Source organism: Ambystoma mexicanum, chromosome 1p, assembly GCF_040938575.1.
Source record: "Ambystoma mexicanum isolate Mex_15411 chromosome 1p, UKY_AmexF1_1, whole genome shotgun sequence".
Lineage (NCBI taxonomy): Eukaryota > Metazoa > Chordata > Amphibia > Caudata > Ambystomatidae > Ambystoma > Ambystoma mexicanum.
In genome coordinates this window covers 1,428,896,245-1,428,920,989 of record NC_090921.1, presented here as the reverse complement: position 1 = coordinate 1,428,920,989, position 24,745 = coordinate 1,428,896,245, and positions in this window count along the sequence as shown.

Here is a 24,745-nt window from a genome sequence, read left to right as displayed (position 1 = left end):
AGCCCATGGCACACATCAGAAGGGCTCGGAGCCAGTCCAAATGAGATTTTGCTGACAATTAGAAAAAGCTGTACCTGAAGGGTTCACAGGATCCATGAGCTGGTGATGCTGTGTAGCTGTGAGCGTTTTTTTAGGGAGTGGCTCCTGGAGGCGTTGTGGTGCTTGTTTGCTGCCGTGTCTCTGCCCAGTGTTGCCTTTTATTTCAAGGAGTTGAAGAAGCAACAGATGCAAATTGCCGAAATGGATATTTCAGGGGTAATTTGAGTTAAAGGGGTGGACACCTGAGTGGGGCCGTGTCCCCGAAGGTATTGTTATTAAAAGACGTGGACGACAGGAGCAAGAAACTGAATGTTTTGTTTTCTTTGCCTTTGAGATTTTGTACATTGTGGTATAACAAAGACAGTTAACTGGTGATAGATGTCATGTGAGGATGTTTTAGATGTAGACATCCCTGTGTGTAGCTGAGAGAGAGAGTGAATGCAAGAAGTGGGAATGTTGTAGCCTCTGTTAACACAATACATGTTGAAATGCAATTTTATGTGAATTACATGGTAGATTGGAAATGAGTATAGCAATGTTGTTTAATGGATAATATATGTGTTTGCTGTACTAACACATTTTTTTCAGGTTGGCCATTTTTTTAAGAATAGGAAACGTTGTAGTAATGCATTTGACTAATATTTGTTTCCACAGATGGACTTTAAAGTGAAGTGAAGTGGCTTGGTCAGAATTTCAAAATAGGTTGTGGAAGAGTTTGTCTGCACTCATATTTTTCCACAGGTGGGACTGTTCAAAGGACTTTTATGCATAACTTTTGGGGAAGGATTTTTTTGTGCCTATTTTTATAGAGCATATGTACCATTGTAGGAGAACCAAATAACTTAGAATTTTTAAAAAATGTTAAGAATTTTAAAGTGTAGAAATAATTTGGCAGTGATGTTAATATTTGGTTACACTGTTTTGGGAGGGCAGTGTGGGGATATGCATGTGTGAGTAATTGTGGTATGCTAGGTATTTAACATTTTGGCAATTGTATAGTTGTGTGCTTGTATGAATTAGAGTGTGTGGTGTAAATGATTATTCACAGCAGTGGTGTTAGTTAGGTTGTTTTGAGGAACACAGGAAAAGAATAAGGGGTAGCAATATCACACTGGTTGTATTCAATGGGTGTTATTTTACCCGGACGTTCGGAACGTCCAGCCTGGTTTTTTTAGTGTGAGGTGCACATCTTAGTGTTAGTTTTAGTGGCTGCGGGGATTTGAGTAGATGTGGTTGTTTAGGTGCCTGTGATGTTTCTAGTTGTGTGGCATGTGTTTTCATGCTTGCTCATTCAGTGGTTGAGGTTTGTCAGGTGGACCATTTGAATACAGGCGACGCATTGGGGGTGGCGGCATAGGCAATTGTTGTGCACGTGTTGTTTTGTTGTTTACTCGGGTGTTTGGAATACCCAGCCTTGTTCATTGGTGCTTGATTCAGTGAATAAGCTTGGAGCTAGTTTAGTGATGTGGTGTGAGTTAGCATGGGTTGTGTATTGTTGTGTGGTAGAGTAGGAGAGATTATTGATTTTCCTGAGGTATAGATTGTAAGTGGTGCAATTTTCTATGGTAGGGAAAGCCCTTACTTGGTAGAAAAGGGGAGGGGCATTGTAGTTGGTGTCATAGTACCATTTCTATTGGGGATGCTTTCAGGTTCTGGATGTAGTCTTAGTTCTTGCGGTAGGGATGTACGCGCATGGAATTGGAGTGTGTGGATGCATTGTGTTTCGTGTATGTGATGTTTGGCTGGTGTGTCTGTTGTGTGTTAGGAAGGGAAATATGTTGTGATTAGGTTTCTTCGTTGCTTGTGCAGAAGGAGCAGAATGCTAAGTGAGTGACACAGAATCTGGGTTGTGAGAATGTTTATGTATGATTCAAGGGTTCTATGTTGGTCAGTTGAGAGATGTAAGCCTACCTGGGAGGATGCAGGTGTATGTTGCCCTGAACCCAGATGTACTTGACCTTATATGATTATCACAATGTACTGGAACTTAATTAAAGAAGTTGCTGGAACTTCACCTGAGGTCAGAGTCATCTGTGGGGAACCCAGAACCCTACAAGAGGCATGTCACTATTATGTTATTAGATTAGAACAAGAGTCTCTATCCATTGCTGCTCAGTTAAATGCTTTTTATTATCAGTTGAGGTGCGCTCTGCTGTGCCTAGATTAGTGTGTGCGTTGTTTATATTTATTGTATTGTCATAATAAATCAACAAGATCATGGGATCGTGATCTCTCTCCGGGCGCTAATCTATTTTGAGATCTTGCAAATACCGCCAATCGAGCGCATGAACCATGAAATAATCGATTGTTGATCTGTACCTGGAAGAGTTCGAAGTATAGCGCCCCGGTCGGTCTGCCGGTAATCTTCCATTTACAGAGCTCAAATCGCGATCCGCAAACATTTCCAGTAGATTTGCTCCTGGTGTGTTTGTCTTCCCATCAAGCATTACTGGTGTCAGTATATTTAATGTAGCATCTACTTCTTAGTTGGCTTTCTGCATTGTTAAACAGTTCCCCAGACTTACATTCAAATCACCTCCTATTATGACAAATGGAAAGTCTTCAGAGTAGTAACCAGAGCGAAAATGATCCAAGCAATTCAACAAGCATGTTAGATTTGCTGCCGAGGATCTGTGCTGTGAGGAATTATAATAGTTTATCAAAGATAGTGCACATTTTGGGGTTTCCATCCAAATGTTAACCCTTAGGAATGAACTAGTAAAGATGTCTGCAATACAATTGGAACATATTGAATTTTTCACATATGTTGCCAGCCCACCACTATTTCTCCCTTTTTTGTTGTAGGTTGCCAGAACAAAAAGCCCTAAAAAGTTTGAAAGAGATATATTTTCTAGGGCCCAGGTCTCCTGAAAAAGTAAAACATCAAACCCAGATATGTAATACACACATTCTGGATTCTTGAGCTTAAGGTCAAACCAGCAAGGTTCCAGGACATCACTTTAATAGGCCCACACTATCCCGCTGCGGGGGTTAGATTCCCTGCATATTAGACCTTATCTATGAATTATAAACTGGTTCCTTTGCCTGTACAGAAATAATATGTCTTGTTGAGTAGCACAGGACTCTCTCCAGGGCTAAGGGGGCCATGTCCATGATTTCATCTGATGCTAGGCAAATCAAGAGATCAGGATGATTCTTTAGAACCTTCTGAATATCGGTTCCAACCGTATTGCCTTCTTTGTTTGTTTGCGCAAGCGTGGGAAGATACCAATGTTCATGGAGATGGCATTGTTGAGGGCCCTTATCTAGAAAAACTTCTATGCCTTGCAGTGATAAGATTCTGTGTTTGTTCAAGAATGTATTGTGTAGCGTGTATCTGCAAATGTCACTCTTATGCTACAGCCGCCACAATACATGCAATCCAACAATATGCGTAACAGAGGTATCATCTTATGGGAGTTCCCTGTGAAGCCAAGGTTGTCCCTTAGCACCTTGGCCAGTCTTCTTCTGTATGCGTTCTTGTTTCTGTGGAAAGAAAACTCAAAAGGTACAAATTAGGTAATTTTTCCTCCAACCTTCTAGATGGTCCACTTGTGCACTTGTACCAGTTTCTAATGTTCCTTTCTCGTAAGCCGGATGGGACAGTGAGTTGGTAGAGTTTTCATTTAAGTTTCCAGTGTGCAGTTTTAAGTCAGAGGTCTGCGAAGGCCCTTGCAGAGGCTGTCTGGATTCCCTTTTATTTATTATCAGGTTATCATAACTGGACCCTGCAATGCTTGCGGCGGCTGAACATTTTGCAGGATAATCAGGTTGTTGTGGTGCTCTGAGGCTGAAGCGTCTTGCTCCATTCTCATGGATGGAGGGCCAAGTTCCTCCTGTGTTGACGTTTTCTTTTTTATCAGAACAGGATTGCACAGTTACAACATGAGCATTTGGATACCTCGTGATGGACTGTGATCTTACTTGAAGGGAACTTTGAGGGAAGCTATAAGCAGAGGTTTGTCATATCTTGGCCTACCTTGATTTACCAAATCATTAATTAGGTCCAGATTTTTCTCTAGTAGAATTTGGTCTTGAATGCACTCCTCTCTGATGATTCCCACTGCTTGCAGAACATCTTTACTTAGAGCCTCCATCTTTGAAAAGCTTGTCCTCATGATCTCTAATGTCTCTTTTGAAAATCTCGTTGTTGTCAGCTTTTCCTAAGAAATCTTAGCACTACTCAGTGTGTTTTGAGGAAGACATGCAGTTACGTTACAGCAACATCCCATAGGGTGGGGGGCTAGCCTTCTCGAGGATTGCTGGATCTCCGCTACATCAAATCTTAGAGCTGTGCTTGTGGTAGTTGAGTTATGAACAGCTTGATCAGATTGAAAATGAGTTAATTTAGGTCTATGGTCCCTTTGTATATAACACCCTGGGCCTACCCAAAGGGCAAAAGGTTCTGCGACCCAAGCCAAGACCATAAAAAGATAATTATCAGAATTTTCAGATTGATTAATCATTATCTGTTGTGGGGGCGGTTGACCATTTACAATTACATGTTTTAGGAATTGTGCTGATGGTCTTGCTCCTAAAGAATCTTTTGTGCCTGAAGCCAGAACTTTTGATTGAGTTTGCCAATGACAATCTCCCCTTTGAAGTAATGAGTTTCCCAGTTGCTGGGAAAAAGGAATCCAATAGTTCATCCATTCTACGGCCAAGTATATTGATCATCAGATCTTGTTTGAGTGTAGGGATCATGGGGTGAATATCTTCTTCGTATATGCCACTTTTCTCTTTTTCTAGCTTAGAAAAAACCAGAGCCAAAAACTCTTCAACAGAGCTGAAAGTCTCAATCAGATTTGAGGTCAGATCTGCTGTGCACGGTGGCTTCTGGGGTATAAGTTGACCAGTGCTAGCGGTAACATTGCAATGTTGATCGCTGGCCACCTTTACCATTTGAGATATAGATGCTTGTGGCGTTTGAGGCAAGAGGAGTGTGGTATGAGAAGGTTGAAGGGCTGTGCGTTTAAAGCCTTTAAAGCTTGTTTCCAATATTATATAATTCCTGTTACCATTAGTGACCTCCATAGGTGTCTCCACACCCTCACCCTCACCGTCAGCAGCTGCCATTCTACGTATTCCTTCTACATGGGGGACTGAGGCAGCGGTAATGGTGCAGTGCAAACTGAAATTGCTGCCTTCCCAGGCGTTTATGTCTGAAAGCAATGGTATCATTGCTTCTTTCTGGGTGTGATGGAGTAGATTCTACCCTGCTCAGAGCCTCTTTAGAGTTAGACAAAACATGCTCTGAGCTGAGTAGAAATGAGCGCCCAATGCTTGTCTGCTTAGAGCTAACTTTTGCGGGGATTGCCCTGATTTTTGCCTGCTTTGTCACTTTAGATGGTCTTAGTGATTTGGGCTTTTCTTGATGTTTTAAAAGTGTTCCCATGATTTTTCCCCTTCTTTGTCTGAACACCATCCCACCAAAAATGACATTAAGTATGGGTTTTGACTATAAACTTTGCTGTGGTCTTTGTGATACTGGCTTTTGTTTCAAGGAGGGAGTAATGGGCACATGTAAATACTTTTCTAAAGACGTTTTCCAGTATTACAGTTTTTGATCAGAGGTAGAGGAATGAAGGAATCCGTGGAAACAGATGAGTATCCTCTATTTCACTGCATACACCTTAAAACAGGTTCATTGTGGGGATAATTGTGGGGATGTGGGGAGGTGGTTCAACTGCCTCTACCCGCTCTCCTCTCTATCTCCTTCTGTCTAGTACTTCACCCAGTGCTGGCAGGCTCAGTTCAAAAAGTATGTTCCCCTGCAGTCACTGAGCTACTAGACTGCTAAGTGGTTATGGTGCCCTGCCGGCTGGGTAAGTAAATTGAGCCAACCAGCCCAAACTGCAGAATGGCAGGATTTAGGCTATCAACCTATATCAATGTATAAGTCAGAATTATTAATAACAGGCAAGATGCAGGCAAGGTGCAAGCTGATAACAGGCTGATGACAGGCACTGCACCCTCCTCCCAGGTTACGGGAGGCACGCAGTGCACAACACACACAATAAACACATTGCCTCTCCTCAGGCGCTCAGGGGTCAATTCAAGTGACTTGCGGCTCACAGATCTCTCTTCCTCAGACATGCTGCCGCACTCATGGCCCTCTCAGAGGAGTCTCACGGGCAGTCTCAGTGGTGGTCTTCTGCAAGGCCTCTCGGGGTGTAACGCGAGCCGGCAAGGCACACAGGTCTACAGAGAGGAGCGAGGAAAGAACCCTACTGCATCAGACATATCGATAGACGATAGCACATTTGCTCGTCAAGCCCATCAAACTGCACCCCCACTAGTCTCTATAGTGGAACAAACCACCAGCTCCTTCACAGTGAGCAACAAACACAGACTAAAGTGTTGTAAAATAAACAGCTGCCATGAACAAAGGCTCTGCCCACTAGCCATGCCTGAAGGCCATCGCTAGTTGTCTGGTAGTGTTACCGTGGGCATGGCTGAAGGCCAAAGGCCATGGCCAGTACCATTGAAAAAAATGATGCTGTAACAAAACCTTTAAGATTTAGTTGCAGGGATGTTAAGGTGAGAAATACATTGTAACAAAGTATTTGAAATTCAGAGAAAATGCTTTAGCTGAAGGGACGTTAAGCATTGGCATCAGTTATGTCATCTGTGATGTGATCATTGTGGTCATAGGATGAGCAATAGGGGGCACACAGTTGAGGTGTCTTTAGCTGAATTTCAGGGGTTCTATTGCATTAAGTTTTCACCTTAACATCCCTGCAACTAAAGTTATTTCCTTGATTTTCAAAGGCTTTGTAACAAATGTATTGCTCACCTTAACATCCCTGCAACTAAAGTTTTTTTTTTTCCTTGAGTTTCAAGGGTTTTGTTATTCCATAGATATTTTTCCCCACATGGCCAATGGCCGTGCTCACTCTATATTTTAGAACACTACCAGACAACTAGTGCATGGCCATTCTATATTTTAAAACATTTGCAACCCATCACTCAAAGACTTTCATCAATCACAAACTGATGTTTTAGCAGTGGTATTGTTATGTATGAAAGATTGCAGGCTTTGTGCACTCACAATGTTTTTAGGCAATGTGCAGTGGGATTACATTATTTGCCAATGATCACACACTTTGGTTAAGCAGGGTACTACAAGCCTGTTGGTTTATGGCTGCTCCATTGGTGACTGTTGTGATATATCGCACGACTCCAACTAACTGCATTTAAGCAGCACGAAAACGGAATAAATTGACAGGCAGCGAGAATAACATGCACCCAGGTACCTCTGCCCCCTTAGCGAAAATAAAATTAAAAGCTGGCACCCATGAATATATGCACAGTAAATGAACATACATCTCAAAGTGAAATTTACAAATGTAGTTCAATTGGCCTTCACCTTAGAAGAAAGTGTGCAAGACAAAATAGCATTGGACTTTGAAAAAAAAGTAATGAACACCAGAACAATAACCTGGGAGAGGAAATGTTCCACTAAATATGCTGGGAAAGTATAAGAGGTGCTCACCTTTTAAACCCAGCAATGTCTCGTGAAATATTCCCTGGAAAACAAAATCCTAATACGAAACAAATGCTTGTGGTCTTGTGAGTAACCGTCTAAACTGGGAACATAACAACCTGAGTAAAATCCTGGTAGCCAAATTCTCGAGCAAGCTTGCCAACTTCAAAAATCACAAGGGATTGCGTCCTCAATCTGAAAAAAAGTTACGCTGTCCACCCACATATGTCCTTTACTTGTGCCATGAAATGCAGCCACAATCAGGGGCAAATAACTGCACCAGTGTCCAGGATTGCAAACTCTCTTGCCACATCGTGGGCAAATACTCAGTATTTATTTGCCCTCTCTTCATTTACCCTCCTCACCCCATGTCTGGCTTTCAACAATACTCTGCTTTATAAAGATAACTTGAAAAATTCACATACTGTAGTGTCACTCAAATATAAAAATCCTTATAGAACTATGCTAGGTGAGAAGTGTACAATTGTGGCATTATTACTCCCATCTTGACTGGGAGACCACAAATACCAGAATGCACTTTAGAAAAAGGCAAATAAATTGCCTCTGAGTGCAATACTTTCAAGGAATGACAGTAATGCGGATGCCATGTGTTTTTTTGTGTGTTATAAGATATTTAAAACTAAGAAAACGTACAGCATCCAGGACTGTGGACTGTTTTCCATCCATGCAGTAACCGGGACCAACCCTTCTTAGCTTCAAAGCAAGGAAGGAGCCATGTTGCTCTAAGTAGTCTTGTAACCTGGACTCCTATATAAGGCAACATTGCCTGAGCGGGCTGTCTTCTTCCTTGTTTTGAAGCTACTCAGTGCCGGTCCCAGTTATTGCATGGATGGGAGACCTGGATGCCTATTAAATCTGGCAAGTGATTTTCACCCCCAACATTAATGTAGCTGTGCAAATATCTATTTGGTTTTCTATAGCCGCGGGTACAGAACTACAGATGCCCTTGGCAATCTGTAGTCATATTATAGCCGCAAATATCAGAAAAACTGCAGGAAAACAAAATTGCTTTCCTGCCCCCAGGCCATCGCCAGGTGTCTGCCTCCTCTGTGCCTGCTCTTTCCACTCCCCTAATGGCCTACTCACCTCCCCTGCCATCTCCCATTCCCCTACAACACATGCTACTTCCGTGACGCAGTTTGCTTTCCAATGTCAGCTGTTTACAGCTATTCTGTCCATAGCCGAGGCTACAGAAAAGCTTTGTGTTGCAAACTCAGTCACTAGACCCCGTCCAACTCCCAACTTTCACTAGGTGTCCTCTTACCTCTCCCTCATCTCTAGACTGATGTGTTTCATTTTCCGATATCCTCAGCTAATGCCGTTGCTATCTCTCGTATCGGGGAAAAACCAAGGTGGTGGCTGTTTCATTTGTAAAAACACCAAGCTTCAGCAATTTACCCGGGATATAGCTATCTATTTTCAAGAAGGGGTCACCCTCTTCGCTGTCTAATGTTTTAAAAACTACTGCACGGAATAAACCCAAACCACGAAAAGGCCTCAAGTCAACGCTTCATGCCCAAGTTGTTTCAGACCTGGCCCAAATCCGTCCTGCGATTTGGGCTGTGAGATCTGGCAGAAATTTACCTTTTTTGTCTATTGGAAAATGAATGGGAAGTAGGCCGCAACTTTATTTTGTTTTTTTGGTTTTCTTAATAACTTTTTTATTTTTGAACAAATCTTTACCAGTTGCAGTCTGGGGGCGAGGGGTTATTGAAAAGTTATTAGCAATTAATTTGTTTGAGGTTCCAATGGAAGTCCAACTTACCTTAACTATAGGGCGACGACCGCTACCCTATGATATACTTATTGTTAATTAATTTATTTATTTATACTATATATTTATATATATTTATTTATTATATATATTTATTTATTATTATTTATTTATTTATACTTATCGTTAAATAATTGTATTGTTAATACACTTGTTGTTACTTGTTGTTAACTGTAAAGCGCCTTGGATGAAGGCGCTATATGAAACAATAAAAATACAAAAAAATACAAATATATATAAATGTCCTGAGAATTTCCAGTTTGTGAACATTACTGCAATGTCCCCAAATATCAGGAATGTTTGCTAACAATGGAAAAGGAACAACACTCTTTTTTGCCTTTTCCTGACATGTTTCACCCCATCCTGACCATCCTGTTTATGTATATTTTCTCACCACGCTGTTTGCAGACAACTGTTGCATTTTGCAAATCAAGCATGGCTTTGCTTTCAAATTTTGTGGCACATATCAAGTTTCTCAATTGACCAACCAGCATCTTTAGGCAATGTCAAGGAACGTTAAGCACCATCTCTGATTGATTCAGCAGTATGAGTGGACACTGCATCAGGAAGTGAGTCCACAGAGTGGACCAAGATATCACAAATGTATTTTTACCTACTTTTCAGCTATTTAAATAAAATATAATGTATTGATTAATACCACTTTTGCAAAAGTATGCACATGCTTGATGAAAATGCTTTCAGGTTGTAGGTGCATCAGAAATCTTTTTCACATTCAAGTCAATTCAGATTTTGAAAGGTTTGTGACGCCCCCTATAACTTTGTCCACCCTTGACGAAACCACACCGAACTTTCCAAAATGATTTAGTGTCAGGTATATATTTATTTTAAGCAGTTTTGCCAACTGCGATATAGCTTTAAACTGCCAGGAAAATACTCATCCTATGGGAAAGCCAACTTAGTCATGACTGTAGGGTAGATATTACCAACCCTGCATGCATATTTTGACAGATGGACTTAAGAACCACCAACTCCCAAAGAAAGATTAACGGTTTTTATTATGAATTCAAAGCGGCTCCAACTAAGGTCCCCTCATCTCTCTCTCACCTTCCTGTAGTCTCATTCTACCCTAGCCCAGGCTTCCCTAATATCCAAAATGGTATCTAGAGATTGGTGACCCCTAGAATCTTGCTGGATATAGGCGAGAGCCTAAAGGCAACTGCCTTATCTATCTTAACCACTCTGGGATCTCCTATATGTATCCTAACCTGGGGTGTCACAATACGAATAACAAGGATGGTTGCCTTTCAACCACCCACATGTCACTTGATATTCTCCCTCAAATGCACGTGTACTCCATGCCCTTATGTTCTGTTCTTCCTTTCCCTTTCTTCTGCTGTACTCCCCTCCTCTTCCCTATTTCTCTCCCTGTATCTTCCTTTCTCTGTCCCTCTGATATTACTCCACCTTACTTCTTCTTCTACTCCTATTCTCCACTCTCCTCTCCACTACACTACTCTCTACTTCCACTGCTTACCGTTCATCTCCCCTCCCAGTACTCGCCAGACCACACTACCCCTCCTTCTTTCACAGTTTCACTCTCCCAATTACCCTTCTCACTCAGCACGACTTAGTCCCTACACTCCCACTAAGCATCATACACTCACTTTAGTCCTCATAGACACACCCTCACACCCAAGTAGCACTTTCTCTCATCAAGCAATACTTCACCTTACATATGCTCTCTGAAAGTCTCTTCAGTGGTCTGATTACCATCCTTCCTCCACTTTGTCTCTCCGTTTGCCTCCTTAACCCTTGAACTCACTTGAAACACTCACACTTCCATGTTCCTCTTGCTTTTTATCCTCCTCCTCCTACTTCCATTGGCCCTCCCTCTCAGCTGGTTCCATAGGCCAATATTGGTCCTGATCTCACCTTAAACGCCACCCCCTCTTTGAACTTCGGTCCATTGGTGTCTCGCAGTGGTGGCCCTATATGGCAAAAGTCAATTTCAGAGTTCATAGTGTGTGGCAGATGAGCTCCGTGACCAAGTTTCTTCTGGTGTGATGTTCACCACAGCATCTCTCACAGGTGACATTACTTGTGGACCTCACCACAAGGACTTCTGGGCTTAGAAGTCCTGAAAAGAAAGAAATAAAGCACTGGCAAGCAAAGTGTAAGGTTGGCATCATTTTATGGCAAGTAGTAATTTCTATTGTAATTAGTGACATTGAAGAGGAAAAGACACTGAGCCCCCTCCAAATTCCTCACCCCACCTCTGGGGCAGGACTAGCTCTGGCCAAATACCCTGGTAGGCCTCCTGCCCCATGATCAGCGGCGTCCCCATGAACCTGTGACACACCACCACCCTTTCTCCTGAGTCCCCATATTCCCCAGAGCCCCTGGCTACTTGCAGGTATCAGGAAAGAAAATCTAGTTCCATTTGTTTCTTTAAAACCGGCTCAGTGTTCTACTGTGCATGAGTATGGTTGTGGAGCCAAGAAACATCTTAAAGTATGGGGATTTGTGCCTTCTACACCAAAGGAGCCTGGTCTAAAATGTATCTGAACGGATGGCCGGTAAAGTAATATCATTGGCTATGTATGACCCGCTTTACGGCCAGACACTCACTCTAATTCCACTACTGGATAGTTCTTCCGGTTGAAGAGCTTACGACTAATGTAGAATATAGGTTTCTCTTCTTTATCTTGAATTTTCAACAAGACTGCTCTTAGTCCTACCAATGGATGTTGAATGCTTGAAAGGTGCCTCTGAGCCTACATAGCGCAAGATGTATTAGGCATTGTGCCTCTATAATTGGTAGCACTTGTTGTACTAGAACCTTGGGTGCGCCAGATGCGTGAGGTATTACAAAGCACACGTAGCAACTGCTATTAGTTGTTTCCCTTCCCAGTGCACTCATGTCGGAATACCAACTGTTGGAGTGCTCGGGATGACAGAGATCTTCAACCACATCCAAGCCTACGCCATGGCAGGCATGATACTTTGGTTTGCATGCTTGTCTTTTTACTCTATTATGTTGTGATGTTTGTCTTTTTACTAACCTCCTTCTACTGCTTGTCATATTTGCTTTACTTTTTTCATTACACAAAAGGTTTTTTACATTTGATAGTATAATTTCCAACATTTTGCATCTACACAATAGTGTGGACATTACTGTTATTTGCAGGGGTCACATCACACACGTTTCTTCTCATATTCTTTACTTCTGTTACCTTGATGGGTGTGCTTTGATTTATTCTTTCATTCGAGTTTGGATTTGGGGACAGGTCAGTTAAATTAAAAAGAGTACTTTTGTTCCAGTTCCCCAGGGACCCCCCCTTCTTTTAGATGGTCAGCCCAGATAAAACATTTCCCCCAATACGTCCCTAATGAAAACATTAATACTGTAAACAAAATGGCCAAGAAGTGAAGGCCACAATCATATGAATACATCCTCGTGATACTAATAACATTTCTATTTGCCGACGAAGAACATCTTGGCGTGGACATTTCCATTGTAGCAATACCTGTGGTTGGAAATAACGGGCAAGATGGAGGAATGGAAGGTTCAGGAATTCAGGGGGAAATGAGGCAAGGAGTGGGAGGGCAAAGAAGAGAGAGAGAAAGAGAGAAAGAGAGAGAGACATAGAGAAAGCAAGTTTTAATTTGAGTAGCTCATTCTCTATCAGCAAGGCATGTACTTTTAACTCTTTCACAAGCACTCATATGGTCAGCAGGAAGCTACATAAACTGAGGTAGATTGTTTGTATTAGTTTTGGGCAGCTTGGGTCAAATTGGGTGGGGCCCTGCGAATGTCTGAGAGGTGTATCCAATATCAAAGCCCCTTCACCTTTACTACAAGATGGGTGGAATACACAACCTTGTAGGGCCCATGGAACCTGGGATTGTTCTATTTCCTCACAAAGCTTCTGACATAGACCAGCTCCCCGGCAACAGTGGTTGGGGGGGTGCAGTGTCAGTTTGCAGGTAGTTGATGTTTGTGCATCCTTTGTGCTCGGCAGGACCAGTTGGTTTGAGATGTATGTGACTGCTTGCCAGATACTGCTTGAATTACTCCCCCAGAATTACTGCTACCCTATGTGAATCTGACACTCTCCTCACAGGGGAGATGGGTGTTTGCATTTCTCTACCAGTTATTATTTCATGGGTAGGGAGAAAGTTTGTGGTCCTTATTGGGCTGTGTGCGCAAATGGAACAGGGCCAGGGGCAGGCAAAACACCCAGTTCCTTTTCAGGGTTGCTCTTAAGTAGGCCCTTGATTGATTGCACCACTCCATTTGCTTGTGGGTGGTAAACTGTACACATACGGTGCTTGATACCTAAAAGTGCTGCTATTTCTTCAAACAATTCATTGAAGAAATGCATGCCGTTATCAGATCTCAAAATGTCACACGGCCCCATTGTGGGAAAACCTCACATATGAGGACTTTCTCAGCACATTTGGCATCTGGCTGGGCACATGGACCATCCTCAACCCACCGCGAGAATGGACAGACCACCACAATCAGATATTGTGCCCCATTGCATCATTCCCCAATGCCTGCATAGTCAATGTCCTGCTCACAGAATGGGCTAATGGGGTGGGTAGAATGGTGCATTGCAATGTTCTGAGTGTCATCCCTGTACTAAACACTAGGCAGGTGGTGCATTGAACGACCCTCGTTGAGAGGTGTTATTGTAGATTGGGAATGAACCAGTCTTCCTGGATGTCCGATGCAATTTGTTGCTTGGAGCTATGAGAAGGATAATGCAATTGTTCAAAATCATTATTCTAACAATTCTACGGGCATCACCACTTTCCCTGTGCTTTGCTGCCTCCATAATAAATCATTTGGAGATTGTGTGCACCCCCATTTGAGCCATATGCCTTGCTCCTCTAGGGGGTGTCCTATGCTGCAGTTCAAATATGTGTGTGATAGGGAGGGCTGTGTATGTGTCTGTCTCTGGCCTAGTGTGCTGTTACAACATATTCACCAGTGGTGGGCACGGCAAGATAGCTTTGGCTGCCGCATCAGCGGCTGCGTTCCCTGATGAGATTTTGTCAGTGTTGTTAGTGTGAGCTGCACAATTGACGACCGCCACTACAGATGGTTCTGCATGGGTGGAAATGAGTGTATTGAGCAGGGCGGCATGTTGTATTGGTGAGCCATCTGCTTGCCTAAAGCCCCTCCTCCTCCAGCACATCAGACCTGTGTGCACCGTGGTGGTGACATAAGCAGAGCCTGAATGTATGGTGACAGAACACCCGTTGGGTGCCCGAAGAGCTTCAATGAGTGCTACAAGTTCAGCTGCTTGGGCGGAATAATGTATGGGCAACCTTTTCATTACAAGTATTTCATATTCTCCTTCCTCTAGGCAGACCACTGCTGCTCCAACATGTCTTTCACCCCTTTCCATATCAACTGATGCTGACCCGTCAACAAAAAGGATTTCTCCTTCTTCTAGGGGGCTGTCTTTTGCTTTGGAAATATCATGTTCTTCACCTTCATAAGATCCAGTCATGCTGTTGCAAATCTTCAGCGGTGCATGGTTGCGTGAGGAGCGTGGCTGGGTTCACTGTTTTGCACCTTACAATGTGGACATGTGGGCTTGATAGTATAATTTCATAGGAGGATGCTCGCTTGGTGGTGAGGGCTGTAAGAGGATTCAATTCAACACTACAGCTAAGTCAATGCCTAGTCTGGGATACTGAATGGAAACCCTTATTGATATATCTTTATGTCCAGTTCATGTGTTCTGGATGACTACCCCTATATAACACCCCTCTCTTGGAATCCCCCTGACCCCACTGAGCCAAGAAGTAGTTCTGTTTTGCAAGTTTAAAGGTTTATTTGATAATTTAAACAATAGATATATATATCACACTTTATAATAAATTAATAATTGGATATCACACTTAATCTGATATGATAAAGATTAACAACGGAGAATCTGGCACTAGCACACTTGTGAATAGGAACAGAAGAATAAGGTGGTAGAGAATGCTTTATATAAGTTCAGATGGATGTAATGTTGAATGAAAATGCAATACAGAAAATACTCAATATGATTTCAACAAAACAATGTAATCACTTTTCTCTGGCAATCCCCTCCCCCCTTTGTGCAATGCAAGGAAATGGAAGGAAAACACACAGTTCTCAGAAATGCAATCAAATGTAATTCAGTTCACCCCAGCAAGCTTAGAGTACAGATCGGAGTTTTAAACACAGGCCCAAAATGCTTTTACATGTGCTGGCAATGAAGTGAAAAATATGCTAAAATGCTTTTAATTCCCCCTGGAGGTTCAGGTTGAGGATTAGTTGGTTTAAATTAGTTCAGGCTTACTTTAGCAATATTCTAGGAATGATTGGCAGGTTGCAAACGACTTTCTAACAGTTCTAGCAAGAAGCTGCTGTTTTCACACGTGGAGGAATTTTCAAATGGCGGTAAAATTCGCACGTGCGTTTTTCGCGATTACAGAGGAACTACAAGGACTAGCACTATCACTTTGAGGTCCTAGGACAGCCTAGGATCTCAGCTTCCAGATGAAAGTTACTGCAAGTCTCTAGGACAAACGGTCACAGAGATATGAGCGATATGGCAAAGGTCGTTTTTCAGATTTTAAATTTTAAAGTTCAAAAAGACAAGTGACAGCTAGCAACTAGAAAATGACAGGTGACAGTTAGGAGGCAGTTCTGGTTAGATTAAAATAGATTGAATTATATTATTTTAACTAAGAGATTGGTTCTACACAGTTCTGCTGGGTACTCACAATATATTTAGAAATAGAATGGGCCTCGCCACGGATCTGGTCAGGTTTTAGACTGGACTCTGGTCTGGTCTCGGCACTTCACAGTGATCTGGGTCAGCTCTCTGGTTCTGCTAACAGTGGTCTGCGTCAGCTCTCTCTGCCTCTGGTTCTGGATATTGATAGATTTGAAGTCTGGATCTTTCTGCACAGCTTTCTCTAGAGATTGATGGAGGTAAAGTATGCATTTTCCCAGCAGAGCGTCCCGCAGCAAATGGATTTGAAGGTCCCTATCCGTCCTGACAGTCTGCTTTTATGTGTTTTGAAAATGGGTGTGTGTGCAGCATCACTAGGCTCTACCCCTCTCCACTTGTCATTGGCCACTTCATCTTCTTCCCCTTGATTGGGGGAATGAAATGAAGTGTCATCATGATGAGGTCTGTTTATGATACAGAGAACCCACCCCTGTCAACTTTACACACAATCTGTATTTGACCAAAAGACATATTTGCACAGGTACACATTTGTTTAAAATTACATGCACCCCTCACATATCACAGGAGGTATACCCTGTCCAAATCTGCTCTTCCTGGGGGCTTGCATTCAGAAATGGCGACATTTGCACTTTTTAACTGGTTTCGCAATATCGGACATTACCCCAAATTTACACACATGTGCGCAAGGAGTATGGACATTACTTGATGAAGTGTAAGATTTTTAACATGCATACATTTTAAGTAATACCCTCTTAACTGCTAGCTTGCCCCCAGATCATGCCACCGGTTCTAAAAACCTCTTAAAATGTGGGCAGAAAAATCACAAGAATTATGGTGTCATTTAAATAATTTTCACAAGTCCGTACTATTAGTTATTCATCTTTTTAGAGTTATGTTCTGGCCCCAAAGGGGTGTGGTTTCCCCCCAGCACAAGGTTGAATTTCTGGTTTTTCCAGTTCTGCCAAGCCAGCTTGCTCTCACAGGCAGTGCTCCTCCCCTTTCCTTCAGGAGGAAGCTACTTTTACAGCCCCCGTAATAAAACATTTGCCTGAGTCAGGACAGGGCTTTGTTCAATTTCCTGCAGAGCCCAGGTAATTCAATCAGAGAAGTGTCATATCCCTTTTGGTGGGAGCAGCAAAAGGACAGCTAGGCCTGGGAACACAGCTGTTGTGCAAGTCTCATCTCCTGTCGGGGGTAGCTGGTGGGCAGAATTCAGTTCCTTAAGCCAGGTTTCAGATAAAATGTCACTTTTTGTTACCCAGTTTAAGTCAATACAATGTTTACATATGCAGCTAGAATGCTTATTCTAAGTTTAAAACTATGACATTTAAACAATTGCAACCTATGTGACACTCAAAAGTAGGTCACTCATTTCTTTTAAACATTAGATTTTTAGTGTCTTTCAGTCCAAATTTACTTGAACTGCTGAAATCCACAGCTCAGCCAGTCTTGTTATAAACCTTCAAGTCACTTCAGAATATAACTTTACATTGTATCCACCTCTCAGTAAGACTTTCTTTGGCATGATTTGGGTTTATTTATTCAGTTTTACACAAAGTCTGGTGGTTTTAAAATGCCGGCTTTCTGATAGTGGTGAGTACTGGTACTGCACCCATTTTTGGGATTTAAGAAATGAATTCCCCACAATTCTAGGTTGCTTTTGGCAATCAGCATTGCCATTCCCAATGGTTTCAGACTATGGTGTGGGTAGTCCAATGGTGGTTTTAGGCAGTGTCCTTCTGTGCCCATAACATCGGCAAAAATGGTGGCAGCCTATTCTTCATGCATTTCCCTGTGCATTTTCTGGGAAGCTCTGGCCACCATGATGTTTTCCATGTCAGTACTGCACAGTTTTGAGGTAGGGCTTGGATGCATGGATAAAAACATCCCACAAGCCCCCCTCTTGCGATGGCCATTCTGTTTCACTGGTGGGACTCGCAAGACCTGGGATGTTTCCTCATCTTCTTCCAATAGATGGCACAGTTCAGCATCTTTTCCTCCATCCGGTACTGATCTATCGGTTCTCCTCGCCGGTCCTGATGGGAATATTGGGCGGTACCCTGTTCTCCGGATCGTCCTCCTTGGCCCGTCTCCAGGTTTTCTTTCTCCTAGGACGACAAAGGAAGAGCGGCAATACCTATTCATAGACATTTTTCCCCACCATTGATATAGTGGGGTGGCATATAAATTTATCCTCAAAACATATGAACATGCACATTTCTTTTTGCATTCAAAAACCAACACCCACATTGAGAAACTCAGAATTTGATAGGCGATGTGTAGGATATTTTAAGTTAGAACTGAATTAATCTGAGACAGTACCCTCTAGGATTCCAGAGGATTCCTCCAGTTGTTGCAGAGTGTGCCTGGGATGGCAACACTTCAACTGGTTTATGTGGACCCACTTGTCTTCCCCTTCTGCCAAACCGCCTTTGGGGATGCGGATCTTGTAGGCCACAGGGGAGATTTTGTCTATAATCTCAAAGGGTCCCTTCCATGTAGGCAAACATTTTCGCTGTTTGGCCTGGGTCCTTTGGAAATTGTATAGATAGACCCGGTCCCCCACCTGATATTCCTTCCTGGAAGTCTTCAGGTCATAGTGGGTCTTCATGCTATCAGCTGATCTTTCTAGATTCCACTGAGCATAAGCAAAAGCATGTTGAAGGTGTTTCCTTAAATTCTCCACATACTCATGAGTTGTGGAGGCATTTATTAGTGTCTGCTCTTGGGTCCTGTAGAGCAAATGCTGAGGAAGCACCATCTTGCGTCCAGTCATCAACTCGAATGGTGACATTTTGGTTGCAGATGATGGGGTAGATCTGATGGCCATTAGGACCAGAGGTAATCGGATATCCCAACTTGGCCCAGAATCTGCCACAAACTTCTTTAATATGCTCACAATGGTTCTGTTATATCTCTCTACTGCCCCAGAAGAAGCTGGCCTGTAAGCAATATGCAACTTCCTTTTGACCCCCAGTATTTCCCACATCTTTGTCATTACTTCACTGGTGAAGTGGCTACCCCTGTCTGACTCAATCCTTTGAGGTAGACCAAAACGGGAAAAGATGTGGTTAATCATCAGGGCAGCTGCAGTTTCTGCCTTGCAATTTGGGGCTGGGAGACATTCCACCCACTTGGTAAACAAGCACGTCACAGTCAACATGTACTTATTCCCCCTAGCAGAGCGAATCACGGGGCCTACAAAGTCGATTTGTAAATCTGACCATGGCAGGGTCATCCCCCTCTTTTGGAGAGGCGCACGGTGTGTGAGGGATGATGGCTGAAATTGTGCACACACAAGACACCCCTTCAAGTATTGGTCGAGGTCCTGCCCCATGTGTGGCCAGTATGCAACCTCTCTTAAGATTTCCAATGTTGTGTGAAACCCCCTATGACCGGCGGTGGCCGCATCATGGGCGTGACTTAACATCAGGCTTCGGAAGGAGGTAGGAACCACCCACTGATCGTTGACAGCTTTGGATTTCCTTACTAGCAAACCGTCTTGGATTCAGAACATTTTTGGACATTTCATCAACACTCTCAGGTCCTCTTTCCCATAGTAATCGGTATCTGTCAGGGGAAAGTTCTCAGGGACCTCAATGTTTTGGTAAAACTTACCAATTATGGGATCCCCCTTCTGAGCTGTAATCAAATCAGTATCAGGGGTCTCCTTACTCCATTGTACAGTTGGAAGATCATTGTGAGCATTTGTCTGGGACCTAGTGATAACAGTGACCTGGATTTCCCCCAACAGGGACTCAATCTCAATTAGATCCCCTTGGATGGCTCCGGTTTTGGCCAGCTGATCAGCTAAGTCATTTCCAGTTTTGTCTGGTCCCTCTACTTTGGAATGACCCTTGATCTTTTTCCAATAGATGGTCATCTCATTCGAGGTGACCAGATCATCAATGTTTTGGATCAACTTCCCATGTTTCAAGGGTTTGTTGTTAGCACATAACATGCCTCTGGCTTTCCAATTAACCAGGTGCTCCACGAACCCGTTCCGTACATAATCTGAATCTGTGATTATGACCAGTTCGTGGAGTTGATGCTGGACAGCAGTGAGGATGGCCTGATGCACAGCCATCAATTCTGCCACCTGACTACTTCGGGGACCAATTTTGTATCCAGCGGAGGGTTCTGAGAACTCCTTCACCCATGCATTCCCTACGCCAGCCACCAGTTCTTTCTCCCCGTTGTTGTCAACATGGTAAGAGCATCCATCTACATAGACAGTGGGCATTCCCTCACACTTGTCCTCTTCAAAGACTTTGTGTGGGCAATTAAGGCGTGCCTCCGTGTTGTCCTTTATTTTTAGACTTTCGTCCTCGAGACAGTTTTCTCTGGCACAATCATGCAAGTCAGCCAGACCTTGCGCGAGGGGACTCTTCTTGTTTTGGCCGTATCTGACCTCCACAGGAAAGCCTTGCATTGACAGAATCCAGGAAGTAATTCGGGAATTACTCACGTTTCCGGCCCGGACTCTGTCACTTTGGAGATATTGCAGAGGCTGGTGTGGAGTCTCCACTATGATGTGTTCCCCCTGGATAAACGGGCGGTAATTCTTCAATGCCCACACCGTTGCCAGGAGTGCCTTCTCACAATCGTTGAATTTTTCCTCCACAGAGGATAAAGTTTTGCTGGCATAGGAGATTACTTTATTGACCTTGTCATGCTTTTGGTATAATACTGCCGTCAAGCACGTATTAGAGAACCCCGTCTCCAGGAAGAACTCCTTGTTTCTGACAGGGTAAGCTAGGCAAGGCGCTTGTGAGAGGCTTCTTTTGAGTTGTCTTACTGCCTCGGCTTGTTCTGGACCCCATTCCCACTTGACCCCCCCCCTTCAGGAGATGAATCAGGGGTCTGGTGAGCTCTGCGTAGCCCTCTATGAACTTTCTGCTGTAATTAGTCAGCCCAAGGAGGCTCCTTAGTTCCCGCAGAGTTGTGGGGTCTTTCAGTTTCTGAAGTGCTTCCACTTTCTTTTCCTGGGGACAGAGACCCTGAGGAGTAATCTCATGCCCCAAGAAATTAACACGGGTTCTACACCACTGTGCTTTCTGAAAGGAAAGTTTTGCTCCGGCGGCCCTCAACTGGGTCAGAACATAACGGATCTCCGCTATGTGTTCCTCCACAGATGAACTTTTGATTAGGACATCATCTACATAAGCCAGGTTACCCCTCGCACCCAGGTCGGGCATGGCCTTATGTAGGAAAATGCTGAATTCATTGCCGGAGTTGAGGTATCCGAAGGGAGTCCGGGCCATGTATATTGCTGGCCCCCAAAGGTAAAAGCCAGCTTGTATTGGTCCTCCCTACTGACCGGCACGGTCCAGTATCCATTGGTCAGGTCTATTGCAGTGAATACCTGTGACCCCTGAATCTGGGCCAGCCCTTGGTCAATGTAGGAAAGAGGCCATCGGGAAGTATGGACCCGTTTGTTGAGCTCCCTAAGGTCAGCGCAGAGTCTCCACTGGCCGTTTGGCTTTAATATTTCCAGCACCGGATTATTGAAGGTGCTGTGGACTGGACGGATTATTCCCCGGGACTCAAGGTTCTTAATTATTTCAGTAAGGGACTCCATTGATGCGAGAGGCAAGCGATATTGCTTCACAAACACAGGAGTCATGCCAGGGTCCGTGGGGATTGTTGTTGTGTGGATGTCGGTGCGGCCACAGTCATATGAGTCTACCGCAAAGAGATCTTCGAAATGCAAGAAAACTTGTTTCAACTTTTGCTTTTGTTCCAGAGTCACACAGGCATCAGCTAGGTTGACTCTCTCTTCCACCATCTGCCTGAAGCCTGGAAAGACTTCTGGTTTGGCTATTTCAGCGGCCTCCTCCAGCTGGGTGGAGAAGTCCCTGGTCAGAGTGCTGATTTGGATTGGAGGCTTCAGGTGGGACAGGCAGCCCTCATGGACCTGGAAAATCACCTCATCCCTCCTGAAGTCACAAGTCACATCTTCCTTACCATAGGGGCAGGAAGTGTACACCAGGAAGTTCCCCCCATGCCGGGTAAAAATCCTGTCTGGTGTTGTATTGTCATCACTGTCACTATCAAAGCAGTCCTTGGGGATTGGCCCTAACAGTTCATTACCTAAATCTATGGAAAAATGTCGGTCATCAACCGCCATTCCAATAATGGTGCCTGCGGCTAGAGTAATACTCTTTAAGTCGCTGTTATCCACCTCTATTGGAATGGTGTCATGTTCTATGTTGACTAATGGAGTTGGGTTTACCCCCAACCCTTGCTGTTGGAGAGAAGTGTTTAGATGTATGTAAGCATTAGGGTTTTGCAGATATTGTCCTCTTTTAACTTTCACTTCCAGGGAGAATTGTCGGGTCCTTTCTGGGATGGTGACTTCCTCTTTGATCTGAATTTCAACTGCATAAGGTAGCAATTGAGCTGACCTAAATGCTTTTTCTGGATCATCAAAGCCCATGGGATTATCCGCTAATCGGGACCAAGCTTTGAAGTTTATTAGGTCCAAACTAATGGCAAAGTGATTGAGAATGTCACTGCCTAAGTAAAAGGCGGCAGAGACGTCTCGCACAACCCAACAATTCTGGACTATGCTCTTGTTGCCAATGGAGATTTTGAGCATACACCTGCTTGGCAGGAGATGTTTGGAATTAGGTGCTTCCAGGTCCATTTCCCATTTGTCTATCAGTTTGAAGGTGGGAATGGCTGGATCTTTTGGGAGTTGGCGAAACATGGCTTCGCTGATGAAGCTCTTACCATTGTTCACGCACACTCGAGCGAGAACAGAGTCCTTCCCATCATTTAACTGAACAGGGATAAACAACTGCTCTCCAATTTGCTGAATATCAGCCAGGCTCTGAGCTGATTTCACATCTTTCTGGACTATAGGAGTGGGAGTTTCTGATTGTGGATTAGTATAGAATTTCAGAGTGTTTCCTTCCAGCGTGGAATACCACTTTAGACTGGAAGGAAGGTTGATTTTCAGAAATAGAGAGGACCCCCCATCACCAGTCTGTTGTCTTACTGCTATTACTGTCACGTCTGGAATTTGGTTATTCTGGAAGTGGAACTCTACTTGGTCAGATTTTTGTTCAACCATGTGGCATGTGCCGTGTAAACTAACATGGTTGACACTCTGTTTTAATTTTATGGGTCGGCTAGTCTGGGTCCAGAGGACCTTGTTGACACAATCTATTAGGGGTGACAACCTTCTCAGGAGGTCATTCCCTAGTAAACAAGGGGTGCCCTCTGGAGTCACTACTATGACCGGGTGTTTCAACTTGTGTCGCCCGATCTTAATGTCCAAGTCTGCAGTCCCCTCAACGGGAATTTCCTTCCCGTCAAAGTTCTGCAGTTGTCCAGGAAGAGAGGTGAGAGGAATTTGGTAATTCTCTCCCCTTCCTGCATTCAGTTCGTCAAAGGCCCTTCTGGACAGAAGGGTAGCTTGAGATCCAGTGTCCACCAGTGCCAAAATTGTACCCTGCCCCTGTACTTGTACCGGGGTATAATATCTTCCCTCCTTCTCCTCAAGGGGGCAGAGATAATGCACATTTTTGGACAACTGGTGGGCTAACTTTCTGGTTTTGGACATCGCTAGCGAAGAGATTTGGGCAGAATTCTGTGGAGAGCCTTGGGAATCTGAAAGAAAAAGTTGGCAACTGGAGATCAGAGCCATTGTGGGTTCCCCAGGCTCCGGTTCTGGGCCGCCCCCCCTTTTTAGAGGCAGTTACCAGGATGGGTTTGAACCAGGGGATTTTGTTGCTGTGGGTTCTGGGATGAGATGGTGGGCGGCGGTAGCTCAGTCTCCACATCTCCCCAGTCTGGATTTGCATCCCTAGGGACCCATTTGTCTTTGGGAGGAGTTCCCCCCTCTCTGAAGGAGAAGATCCTTTTCCCAGGATCCTCTGAGGATCCCTCTCCCTCAAATTGGAAGATCTGTACCTCCTCCTCAAACTGAGTCTGTTTGGGTCTTTTGTTTCTCCTACCCCCCCTCTGCTCCTTAGGAGGCAGATTTTCAGGGGCAAGAGATTTTGTTTCCGGTTCCTGGGTTTCCAGGGGCTGTTTACAAGTGAGGAAGGAAGCTTCCTCCAAGGCTTTACACCCCCCTTCCCCTTGTGCCTCCTCCCTGGGAACCGGTGAGTTATCGGGGTGCTGCCCCCGTCATTGTTCTGGAGCACCAGGTCCAGAGTTGGGTGCGTTCTGCACCGGCATGCCAATCTGAGGGTTCTGCTGAGCCCTCAGTATGTGACCCAGATCCCGCGCCATGTTTTGAACCTGGCGCTCTAACTTGGAAACCCGCTCAGCCTGATACGGGGCCCTGTTTTCTCCCCTGGGCTGATCCCGGGAAGGGTAGCTATCCCTTCTTTGGTAGTACCCCTGGTTGGGAAGATTTGGGTACCCCTCCACCCATGGCCTCCCCTCTCCCGGATTAGGTTGTCTGGGCTCAGGGAATTGGGGAAAGAAGGATGGATGATTTTGGGGTTGGAAATTGGGTGGATACCTGGGGAAAAAGTTCTGCCCAGGATTTGGAGAATTTCTGCCCTCCTGTGGGAAGTTGGGAGGGAAGTTCCCTGGGTTAGGTGCTTGGCTGGATCCCCCACCTTGGGCTGGAGGAGTCCACACATAACCCAGGATGGGTCTGTTTCCCTTGTAACGGGGGCTTACATAATCAGGAGAGCGAGGGACCCCATTTGTGGGGCTGCCTCCCTGGCTCCCTGTCTGTGACTGGCCCGAGGACCTTCT